This window comes from Pyrus communis, chromosome 4 (assembly GCF_041283825.1).
Source record: "Pyrus communis isolate YQ-2024b chromosome 4, ASM4128382v1, whole genome shotgun sequence".
Taxonomy (NCBI): Eukaryota; Viridiplantae; Streptophyta; class Magnoliopsida; order Rosales; family Rosaceae; genus Pyrus; species Pyrus communis.
Genome location: NC_142568.1, coordinates 20,783,705 through 20,795,942, shown reverse-complemented (window position 1 = coordinate 20,795,942; position 12,238 = coordinate 20,783,705). Strand labels below are relative to the sequence as shown.

Here is a 12,238-nt window from a genome sequence, read left to right as displayed (position 1 = left end):
ATTGTTGTACATGGTACATGCCTTAATTTTGTCCTCAAATCGCATTTTACTTTAGATAGTTTTTTTTTTCAAAGGAAAGCTAATGAAAAGGACTTGAAAACTTTGAGTTTTAACGATAATAACAAAATAAAAGGTAAGATGAATAGTACCAAGATTGATTTTTTAACGTAAAAATATGATTTTTCGCTAAAATGAACAGTACCGAAAGTTTTTTTTGTTAAAGTTCTATTTTTTCAAAAGCTGCTGCAACTTGTAAATGTAGCTAGGCATAGGGTTTTTTCTGTACGCTAATCCGAAGCTAATCAAATAAAACTACACATCTATGACAAAAAAGTAGGTTACATCCCTTAAACAGGTCAGATTTGGCTGATCATCATTGCTAATTAAATGATTTGGAAGATGAAAAGAGTGGAATGGTTATCAATGAACTTGAGGAGGAATATCACTATTTAAAAGATTTATCTGTAAATTTTAATGCAATCTTCATAGTAGTACTTTTTTTTTAAATTCTTGTGGGAAAGATAATTTAAACTCGAGTGAATAAGGAAGCTAGCACATCCCGCTCCAGGAGAAATTTTTCCAAGTGCCGGGTACACATGACACTTGGTGTTCCCTCACCTATTAGCATTTAGTTTTATTTATTTATTGAAAAATAAGATTGAAGGATATCCAAGATGTCAAATGCTAATAGGTGGGGAACACCAAGTGTCATGTGTACCCGGCACTTGGAAAAATATCTCCCGCTCCAGCAACATCTGCAGTTTCCATGACAGTTTGTTCTACCTTTGTGTAGTCTCGGTCCACAGTGGAAGGCTCCGCACCTGAGCCTCGTTTCGAAAAATAAAGTGACAATAATCGTATGAGTCTGCTTTGGTCAATTGAGAAAGACAATGATTCTATGAGTCTGTTTTGGTCAGTTGAGAAAGTAGAGGACCATAGAAAATGTACTTTTCAACCTCCTTTTTTCTCTGGTCTTATTTGTGATCTCAACCATCCAAAGTCACTTCCTTAGCTGCAGTTTGAATCCTCCAAGATTCTCCACTAGGATCACCTCCTACTATAAATACACACCACCTTCTTAATAGTCACAACAAACCAAAGTGAGTACTAAGAACTTTCTTCATCTCACTTAAACCTTTGTGTTTAATTATCTTTTCGTGTCGAAAAAGAGTTATGGCAGGCAACAGGGAGAAGAAATCCTCCTTCTCATTCTTCAGCATGTTCAAATCGAGGAGGCCACGCAATCACAGAGGGGACGACATGGCGGAGGATTCCTACATGAGTGCAAGGAGGGTTTGGCCGAGCGAGGAGGACAGAGGCCGGTTCGTGGCTGAGCCCGGGATTGACAACAAAGCTGCTGCTTTCATAGACAGAATCCACAAGAACATTGTCTCAGAATATGAGTGCCAAACCTTAACTGTGAAGCCAGATGGAAAGGCCTAAGAAGAAAGGAAAACCATGGATGCCTGCATTACTTAATGTACTATATTGTCATATTTTATTCAAACAATAAGTTTGTATTTATTTGTAAATCACTATAATAAATGTCGTATCTATTTCTGTTAATCATTTTCTGTTATCTTAAGTTGCAGAGTTTTTTACTACCATTCTGGTGTATTTTTCAAAAAATAAAAATAAAAACATGGTAGAAGAGAGAAACTAATCAGAAGTTTCAGTATGACGGTCACTATAGGAAGCACTTATTCTCATAAGCACTTTTACCAAAAGTTATTTTAGTAGACATTCAAGTGCTTCGTGGAAAAGTGCACCTCTATGACCATGAAACAATGTTAGTTTTTCTGCCAAATGTAAGTGTTTTTGGTTGTCCTAAAACGTTTTTAGCACTTCCAGAGAAACCAAATTCCCAGCCAGCAAAAATGTCTCTGGCATTCCAGAAACACGAAAATTGAGCCAGAAACTGAACAACCAATACACAAAAAGCGAGTGATTTCTACAAATTGGTCCAAAACCCATTTCAAGAATCTGGTAAAGATGAATAATTTCGAATAGTTCAAATGATAATCAAGTAAAAAACCCCAAATTAGTAAAAAGAAAAGGCCGTGCTGAACCAGAAAAGTGGGCCATTAGTTTATAAATCAAAACAATAGTAGATATGAACAATTCAATTAGGAAAAGAGTACCTGGATTGAAGCAGAAAGTGAAAATTTCTGGCGAATGGAAGAACCGAAGATGCTCCGGAGCTCGAACCGGCTCTGTTTTCTGACCCTCTTCGACTGGTTCAACACGCAAGAGATTATGGTAAGTGAAATTGGGGGTTGAATAGCCCAAGTACAAATGGGTCAACCCAATGGGCCGACCCGTCTGTTGATTTGGTGGGTTTTAGTGAGAGACCACGCAGCCCAATTGACTATGGTGACGTTGCTCGTTTGGTGTCTATTATTGAATTGGAACGAATATCTAACTTTAATTTCGAACGTCAAACTTATCTTTTTGAATTTAATCCATCTTGGATAATACTAAAATTTCACTTTGGGAGATTAGCTCATTCCTCCATTTTGAATAACGTATCTTGACTGTACAAATTTTATAATCATAACTATTTAATTTCTTAATTTTTATTTGAAGATCATTCTTACAAAAATTCATCTCAATCGGAGGTTATTTAATCATTCAAATCTATAGAACAAAAATTGACGTTTTAGGTACCAAGTAACATATTCATGATTAAAGGATCTCCAATTTGAATGATTTTTTGTAGGAGTGATATATGAATGAAGATTAATAAATTAAATGGTTCAATCATGATTTTATTCGGTCAAAATACGTTATTCGCAAATGAAGATTTGTGCATCCCCCCATGGGATGAATGCAAATGGGGATAAGTGCATCCCTCACAAGATTAATAAATTAAACAATTCCAATCCTATATATCAAAAGGTAGAAGTGAACGCTTTTTCATTTTTTTGGAATTAGAGTTGGATTAGAATGGATGTATTTTCTTTTTAAATAACTCATCTTCTACCTTCAAGTTGGACATGAGTTTTTTGTTTCTTCCTTCAACATACAACCCATTCCCATCCAAATTTAGAGACCAAACAAGGCGCAAAATTAAATTATTCCCACGCTGAAGGACCAATAAACAGAGGTTGAGTGCTTTCATAATTTTGTGAAATTGAACCAAAAACCATATCTAAGAATCGTGAAGATAATCAAATATTAAGAAACCCCAAACTAATATAAAAAAAGGGGATAAAAGTTGTCACTTAACTAACAAATCAAAACATTAGCACAATAGAAATAGAAAGCATTCAATTAGGCATTAGAAGTACTCGACTAAACAAGAAATTGCTCGAGAAACTTAGGTGCAACCGGAATACCTACTCTATTTCTGACTTTCTTGGAGTAGTCTAACAAGCAATAAGAAGTTTCTAGTGTGTGTGTGTATCCTGCCTAACTTCTTTGCTGGCACTCATATATTTGCCAAATTAATCAAGAATTAACGTGTGAACAATTACTTAACAATTTAGCATTTTGATAATGAAGCAGCATTCTCTGCGCATAAAGAACTAAGATTTTTATTAACTTTAACTAATCAATGGGATTACAGCGTGCAAAGAAAGCATCAATATTTTAATGACTTGAAAAGCATGGTAGAGAGAAGTTGCAGGGAATAAGTTGGTGGACCATATTGCCAAACCCTGGTTTTTACAAGTAAGAGTTTTCAAATACCTTAAAGCTGGACAGCTTGCGTGCTATGCTACAAAACTAGAAACTTTTGCGCACAACACTGTCGCTCATCCTTAACTGCAAATCACAACAAATCACAAGTTGACACAAATACTGAAGCGGTTTATAAAATCAGCAAAAGAAAAGATTTTTGTATATGCGTCGGACTATGATTTGTCTGTACGAAGGAAAGAAGGAAATGAGGGGATACCGAACTTTAATTATTAAAACTCTAGAGTACTTAACCAATGCATGAACCAAAGCTATCTTTCTAAAGAAGGGGAAACTTTTTACTATTATATATACCTTCTGCATTCTTGAATATCTAATGAAGTTTCCAGTATTTCTTATTCCTTAAAGTTGATGAAGGCCAAATAATATTTTTTTCTTAAACAAAACCCCATTAAATACTGATCAACACACGCTTAATCTTAATCTAAACAAGCTTTAGATCACGAGGGATGACTCGTTCTGGTGACAGAATCATATGCATAGTATCTGTTAATTAAATACATAGTAAAATGTATGCTAATCTGGAGCTGATCAAATAAAACTATACATCTCTCAAGAAAAGTAGGTCACATCCCAAAAACAGGTCAGATTTGGCTGATCATCACTGCTAATTAAATGATTTGGAAGATGAAGAAAGTGGAAAGGTTAACAATGAACTTTAGGTGGAATATCACTATTTAAAAGATTTATCTGTAAATTTTAATGCAATCTTCATAGTAGTACTTCTTTTTCCTTCTATCACTGCTAATTAAATGATTTGGAAGATGAAGAAAGTGGAAAGGTTAACAATGAACTTTAGGTGGAATATCACTATTTAAAAGATTTATCTGTAAATTTTAATGCAATCTTCATAGTAGTACTTCTTTTTCCTTCTTGTGGGGAAGAGAATTTAAACTCGAGTGCATAAGGAAGCTAGCACATCCCGCTCTAGCAACATATTCAGTTCCATGGCAATTCTTCGAAAATGAAAGTTACAATAATTGTATGAGTCTGCTTTGGTCAAATGAGAGACAATTATTCTATGAGTGTTTTGGTCAGTTGAGAAAGTAGAGGACCATAGAAAATGTACTTTCAACCTTTTTTTTCTCTGGTCTTATTTGTGAGCTCAACCATCCAAAAATTACTTCCTTAGCTGCAGTTTGAGTCCTCCAAGATTCTCCACTAGGATCACCTCCTACTATAAATACACACCACCTTCTTAATAGTCACAACAAACCAAAGTGAGTGTGAGTATTAAGAACTTTCTTCATCTCACTTAAACCCTTGTGTTTAATTATCTTTTCGTGTCGAAAAAGAGTTATGGCAGGCAACAGGCAGAAGAAATCCTCCTTCTCATTCTTCAACATGTTCAAATCGAGGAGGCCACACAATCGCAGAGGGGACGACATGATGGAGGATTCCTACATGAGTGCAAGGAAGGTTTGGCCGAGCGAGGAGGACAGAGGCCAGTTCGTGGCTGAGCCCGGGATTGACAACAAAGCAGCCGCTTTCATAGACAGAATCCACAAGAACATTGTCTCAGAATATGAGTGCCAAACCTTAACTGTGAACCCAGATGGAAAGGCCTAATGAGAAAGGAAAACCATGGATGCCTGCATTACTTAATGTACTATATTGTGATATTTTATTCAAACAAGTTTGTATTTATTTGTAAATCACTATAATAAATGTCGTTTCTGTTGCTGTTATGCATTTTCTGTTATCTTAAGTTACAAAGTTTTTTACTACCATTCTGCCTATCTTTTTCATTCTTCTATTTTGGTTTTCAAAATCAATTTAAGTAGAAAACTAATGGATATGCCATAAACTTAATTATAAGCAGCATGAAGCTAGTGGAAGTTGTCAATACTAATCAGCGTCGAAGTTTTCTGGTGTATTTTTTCAAAGAAAAAAAAATTAAATAAAAAAACATAGTAGAAGAGAGAAAACTAATCGGAAGTTTGAGCATGACGGTCACTACCGGAAGCACTTGTTCTCATAAGCACTTTTACCAAAAGTTATTTTAGTAGACATTAAAGTGTTTCATGGAAAAGTGCACCTCTATGACCTTGAAACAATGTTAGTTTTTCTGCCAAATGTAAGTGTTTTTGGTTGTCATAACCCGTTTTTATCACTTCCAGAAGCAGTCTTAGATATACCCTAGAATATTGTACGATTTCGTACCACCAGATATAGAATTATATAAATTACTTGCATCATCTTCTCCATGTTTGCAATCAACCATTCGTGGTTAAAAGAAAAATTCAGGTTGCTTTTGATCATTAGCATTATGCAGCAATTCCATAGCAGTCTTTGTGTGGTTTCTTCAGGTTTTTAAAGATAATGTTCATGATTTAATTGTATAATCGAAAATTGGAAATTTAAGAAAATTTAAAGAGCACATAGAATCCTTTAGATTTTATACTTTCAAGCAAATTTTCAATAGATTTCTGATAAAGCAGCTGTTTCATCAAGTTCTTTTTTATTTTTGGCCTATATATTGCTTTAAAAAATTATCGTGCACAAGGAGCGTATGTAAGTTGTCTAAAGATACAAGACCGAACTCTAGCTTCGTAATTCAAGCAATATACTCGGTTACTTTTCTTGCAAGATACTGGTTGAAAGTTAAAGTGCCTACAATTATTTGGAATATAAGTCAGTTCCACAAATAGGGGTTGTGGTTTCTTCCGCACAAATTGTTGTACATGGTACATGGTTTATTTTTGTCCTCAAATCGCATCTTACTTTAGATAGTTTTTTTCAAAGGTTGCTGCAACATGCAAATGTAGCTAGGCATAGGGTTTTTTCCACAGACAATAAGTACAGCTAGCAGAAACAAAAGCAATGGTAGAGAAAAAAATACCAGACCAACCCTCCAAAATAGGAGGAGACACATAATTAAGATCAATATGAACCAGAAACAAAGCATATTATATATGCATGTTGTGTGTCACATAACAAAATCTTCACTCCAGCCCGTGGCATTGAACCGAGACTCAAATCATGGCTAATCAGACAACTAGAGTAACTTGTTTTCAAAACATTCTTCACTAATGCTATTGGTTGTTTTGTTGTTTACAATCATGGAATTACACTTCTGATCAACCAAATTAAGGTCTCGTGTTAAAGCAAGCGGAGATTGTACTAATTTTCGTTAATCTGGCTGTTGTTTCGGTGTCTACAAGTATGCACGTTGTGTGTCACATAATAGCAGATTTTCCTTAAACCCTGAATCTTTAGTTCTTTACCCCTGTATTGAATCATAACTTGAATCAGCTAATCAAACAACTGGAGCAGCTTTTCAACATTCTTCACTAATTTGACTACTAATTAAATGCTATGATGTTGGTTACAGGCTTGATGAACTAATGTAATATCTCATATTAAAGTAAGTGGAGGTTGTACTAATTTACATTCATTAATTCGCTGTTGGTTCAGATAGATAACTTTTCGTTCATGAAGTTCTCAGTCATTTGCTGCTAGTTTCTGAATGTACTAATTTAGCAGTATTCGAAGGGATTATTTCTTTCTCTAGTCTGTCTCATATTTAAGTAAGAGTAATGTCAAAGAGATTAAATTTTTTAAATCAAATTTGCAAACTAAATAATTTGGTTGTAGATAATTGGATTAAAATATTGATTAACGTGCTTGTTTCTTATTAGTGACACATCATTTGGTTTAAAAAATTTGGTCTCTCTCTAGCATTGCTCTTAAATAATTAAGTAGAGATTGAACTGATTTTCGTTCATTAGTTGTTGGTTTGGATTACTAATTTTTCGTTTCATTAGTTCATTAAGGTCTCAGTCATTCGTTGTCGGTTTTGATTTCAGTCGTCCTTTGTATTCCACTTCTTTTTTTTTATCGATTTCTGAATGGCTCCGCCTCCATTAACGTACACATTCGAGACATAAAAACAAATTGAGACAAGTCACTAGTGATTCCAGCCTAGTTGTTGGTGCAGTGAGAGTTGGATTTCAGTTCATTAAGGTCTCAGTCATTTGTTGTCGGTTTTGATTTCAGTCATCCTTTGTATTCCACTTTTTTTATTATTTTATTATTTTCTTTTATTATTTTTTTTTTATTTTTTTAATTTTATCGATTTCTGAATGGCTCCGCCTCCATTAACGTACACATTCGAGACATAAAAACAAAGTGAGACAAGTCACTAGCGATTCCAGCCTAAAATTGTTGGTTCAGTCAGAGTTGGATGCACTTCTGTATAGCTGTATTGAACTGTGATCTTTCTAAACCTGTATAAGTTTCACTTTTATAAGATCCCTGAGGAGTACCTTTTGATGGTTCATATGCATCGAATAATTGATTGTCTAGGGTTAACCCTTCAAAGTTCCACATAGAATAAGAACCTTCTTTACATTTTTCAAAGCACATTCCAGAGAACAATTTCAGATTCTTACACCATAAAATACAACTACACTGTGGAAAAAATATCTCACTTGCCATTTGAGGAATTTTAATTTCATATAGCCCTCTCCTTTAAGCTGTAACAAAAGATACTTGGAGAATTTCTAGGTAACGAGATGAATGTAAAAGTTATTATCACCGTGTTTAAACTATTTACATGTCTTGATGAGTGATCACTATATATTAGGATGTTTAGACAAGAAAATTTGATGTAATTTTTGTTGGAACATCACCCTGGAATTGAATAGGGCTTCTTATGATTGACAATTGTAAACTCACTTAAGGCAAACATCACACTGTTAAGCATTGCATGATTTTTCAAAAGTTTCTCACACAACTTAATGAGTCTTCCATGTTTATATTTAATTTGAATATCACAGACAGGTTACATATTAGATGTACATTCTAACTTGAACATACCAAGTGGAATATGCATTACGAAAATCTAACATTCAAAGTTTGCATGTGTAATTTATAAATAATTTGTAGAACTACGTAGGATTGTCGATGGTGATGGCTAAACCCGAGTGCCTTTTACATTTGATTTTCCAAAACATTTGTTTTCTTATTGCCGATTTCAATCCTTGTTAATTTAGTTGTTTTTATTGTTTGTCTTTTACTTTAATTCACAATTACAAATCTTTTCTAAATCTTGTGTTGAATAGTTAATTAACAGTGGGTTAAAATACAAGTTATTCATATCAATCCTTATAGAAAACGATTTTAATTGAGCTTTCTTTACTATGATAACCTTGTTATTTTGTAAATATTTTATGTTTTTGAGCTTTTTTATACTATGATAATCTTGTTCACGTATAAGTATTTTTAAATATTTTTTACCTTAATTTTGCAGGTGGTAAAAATTCTATGCAGTAGTACATAGGTAGTCTCCACATCAAATAATTATTACTTACATGATGTGGTTCGTGAGTGGGTTATATATTACAAACATATATATTAATTAAATATTTATTGTGCACAACCACGGGCAATATCTCTTTCGTACAATACGGCATCAGTTATATATATATTTTTTTATAGAAATAATAGTGTTAATGAGTTAAATGGTTAATTTTTAAAACAAAGAAAAATCAGTGAGAATCGAACCCATACTATAGCATTGATATGATTATTTTCCAAAATTGCAGTAAAGTGATGACATCTGCCAATATCAATTATATTTGGTTCCGCTGATTATTTTTCTTGACTACTTGTGGTTCTCATAACAATAACCAAAACAATAACTAAAATAAACACGGTTATATTTTCTCTCCGAAAGTGTTCTCATGATACTATAAAAATTATTATTCAATATGAAAAGTATGAACATTTAGAAGTCGTCTTTCAATATTTAAGTTGTTCTTTGTGTAAATGTTTTTGAAAATAATATAGAGAACTCTTTACGAAAACGTCTCCAACTACCTGCATGCACTTTTCTTGTCAAAATAGGTCATCTAATTTTGTTTACTTGTTGCTTAGTTGGTTGTTTGATTTTCTCATACCATATCAAGAAATTTTATATCCAAGAGGATCCACATTCAACCCTTCCCCCTCCCAGACATGTTTATATATATTTCCATGGATCTTGGAGAAACTATTTTGTATTAAAAGTATCATAGAAACAACATTGGATTATGGAGAAATTCTACAACACCATTAAATGGAGTAGCTTTATAAATCTTAGAACGCCACTGTACTCGACAAGTTTTATGTTAGTTCCAAGTACTCCATGTCTTTTCTCAAAGTCCCTTTGCAAGTCTTCCTTTACCCCTTTTACCATGAGCCTATCTCACAATCGCATTTTTTCACTGGAGCATTTGTAGGTATTCGGTTCACATGTCCAAACCACCTTAACAACTCATCTTATCTTCAATTGCAATCACTTCTACTTTACCTCCGATATCCTTAATCTTAATCTCATACTTTACATCTAACGAAGCATTCTCATCTATGTTACCTTATTTTTTACACGTTTTGATGCTTAACCATCCAACATTCCGTGCCATAAAGTATTGTTGGCTTTATTGTCGTCTTTTAAAATTTTACCTTAAACTTTAGTGGCATACAACGGTTGCACAACACATCCAATGACTATTCCACTTCATCCATTCAACTTGTATTCTATAGTTGAGATCCCTTTCCAATTCTTGGTTCTTTTGCAAGATAAATCCAAGGTAACAAAAGCTTTCACTCTTTTGTACTTCCTAATCTCCAGTCATCACCCCTATCATATTCTCACCTCAATTCTCATTGAACTTGCACTCCACTCTATCTTTGACCTACTTAGAATCCAGAACTTCCTTCCAAAGGTTAAGCTTCGCATTCACTCCGTCAAGCGTTTCATTTATTAGCACTACATCATCTGCGAAAAGCATACATCAAGAGATATCATCTTGAATATATCTCGTTAATTTATTCATTACCAATGCAAAAAGGTTAAGGCTTAAAGATTAGCCTTGGTGTAACCCTATGGTAATGGGAAAGCTTTTAGTTTGTCCTTTATGAGTTCTTATTACAGTCATTGCTTCATTATACATATCATTTATTGATTGAATATATGATACTTGTACTTCATTCTTCTCTGGAATTCTCCAAAGAATTTCTCTTGGGACCCTGTTATACGTTTTTTTCAAATCTACAAAGACCATGTGCAAATCATTTTGAATATCTCTATGTCGTTTCATCAATCTTAGTAAGAGATAGATTGCCTCAATAGTCGAGCGCCTTGACATGAATCCGAATTTATTGTTTGAGAAATGTATCTCTTTTCTCAGTCTATGTTCTATTATTCTCTCGCAAAGCTTCATTGTATGACTCATTATCTTAATACCTTTATAATTCATGCAATTTGTATGTTGCCCTTATTCTTGTAGATAGGGATCAAAGGACTTTTTGTCACTCATTTGGCATCTCTTTGTTTTCAAAATCTTATTGAAAAAGTTTATGAGCCATACTATACCCGTCTCTTCTAAGACCTTCCACACTTCGATTGGTATATCGTTGAAGTTTTCCCTTAAATCCTGTATATATCGTTGAGACCCACTGCTTATTTATGCTTCATCTTTTTCAAAGCTAAAATCACTTCCTCTTTCCTAATTCGGCGGTAGAAAGAGTAAATTTTACACTGTTCCAAGTTACTCAACTCACGTAGAGAAGTAATCCACTGCATGTCCTTCATTGAACATATTATAAAAATAATCTCTCCATCTCTCTTTAATTGCATTCTCCATAGCTAGAACATTTTCATTCTCATCGTTGATGCATCTTACTTTACAACATTCCTTTATAGCCTTAACCTTTTCTTGTACCTCCTTCTTCCACCATCATTATTCTTTTTGGTATAGAGCACAACTCTTGAACTCCGAAACGTATCATAAATCTTTACTGAGTATGACATTTGGATCTATAAATTTTTGAATGTCAGAAAGTTTCGAACTAGTAAACTTAAATAGATTATATATTTAGACACCAAAAGAATCAATAATTTATCATAATTTTTCCAATCAATCTACATATGCAATAATTTTACAAAAGTACTCACGGAAATTAGTCATCGATTAAATTCTTTCATATAATACACCTTTTTTTTTCTTGTTCAATATAGTACATATAAAAACAGAAAAAAGTTATAATTTGCGTTCTCAACGTTTTCTTACATTCTTTTAGTCCATAAAATTAGATTTGACTAATGGGTGGAGGTTTGCTTTCTAATGTTATAAACATTATTCAATAAGAAATGGTACAAACATACATTAATTAGTAGAATTCCTGTCTTTTTTTCTTTTGTCAAATAGTAGAATTCCTCTTCAAGTTATAAGTTACTAGCATTTGCCTACACATTTTGTGTGTATGAACATATTTTTTTAGAAAATGAGAAGGAGAGAGAGAGAGAGAGAGAGAGAGAGAGAGAGAGAGAGAGAGAGAGAGAGAAAGAGAGAACGTGGGGGGGGGGAGTGGTAGGTTTTTGTTTTTGGTCTTTTTTTTTTGTTTTTTTTAATTTTAAATATTAGAAATATTTTAACATCACATGTAGGTGAGGTTTCAATAAAAAACAGTAAAATTTGGACCTATGAAATTACATTATTGCCCATCATTTTTATTTTATTTTTTTGTGATAGAAGACTAAATTATCTTTTCA

The 12,238-nt window shown here is 33.4% G+C and overlaps 1 long non-coding RNA gene across 1 annotated transcript; it reads right to left on the bottom strand.

Moving 5' to 3' along the window:
* Window positions 1-846: 846 nt before the first annotated feature.
* Window positions 847-2,238, bottom strand: LOC148697616 (uncharacterized). The gene is made up of 2 exons (XR_015961806.1): window positions 2,142-2,238; window positions 847-1,439 (listed from the first exon to the last, which is right to left on the bottom strand). It is a non-coding gene; the product is annotated as an uncharacterized LOC148697616 (long non-coding RNA).
* Between the last annotated feature and the right edge of the window lie 10,000 nt (window positions 2,239-12,238).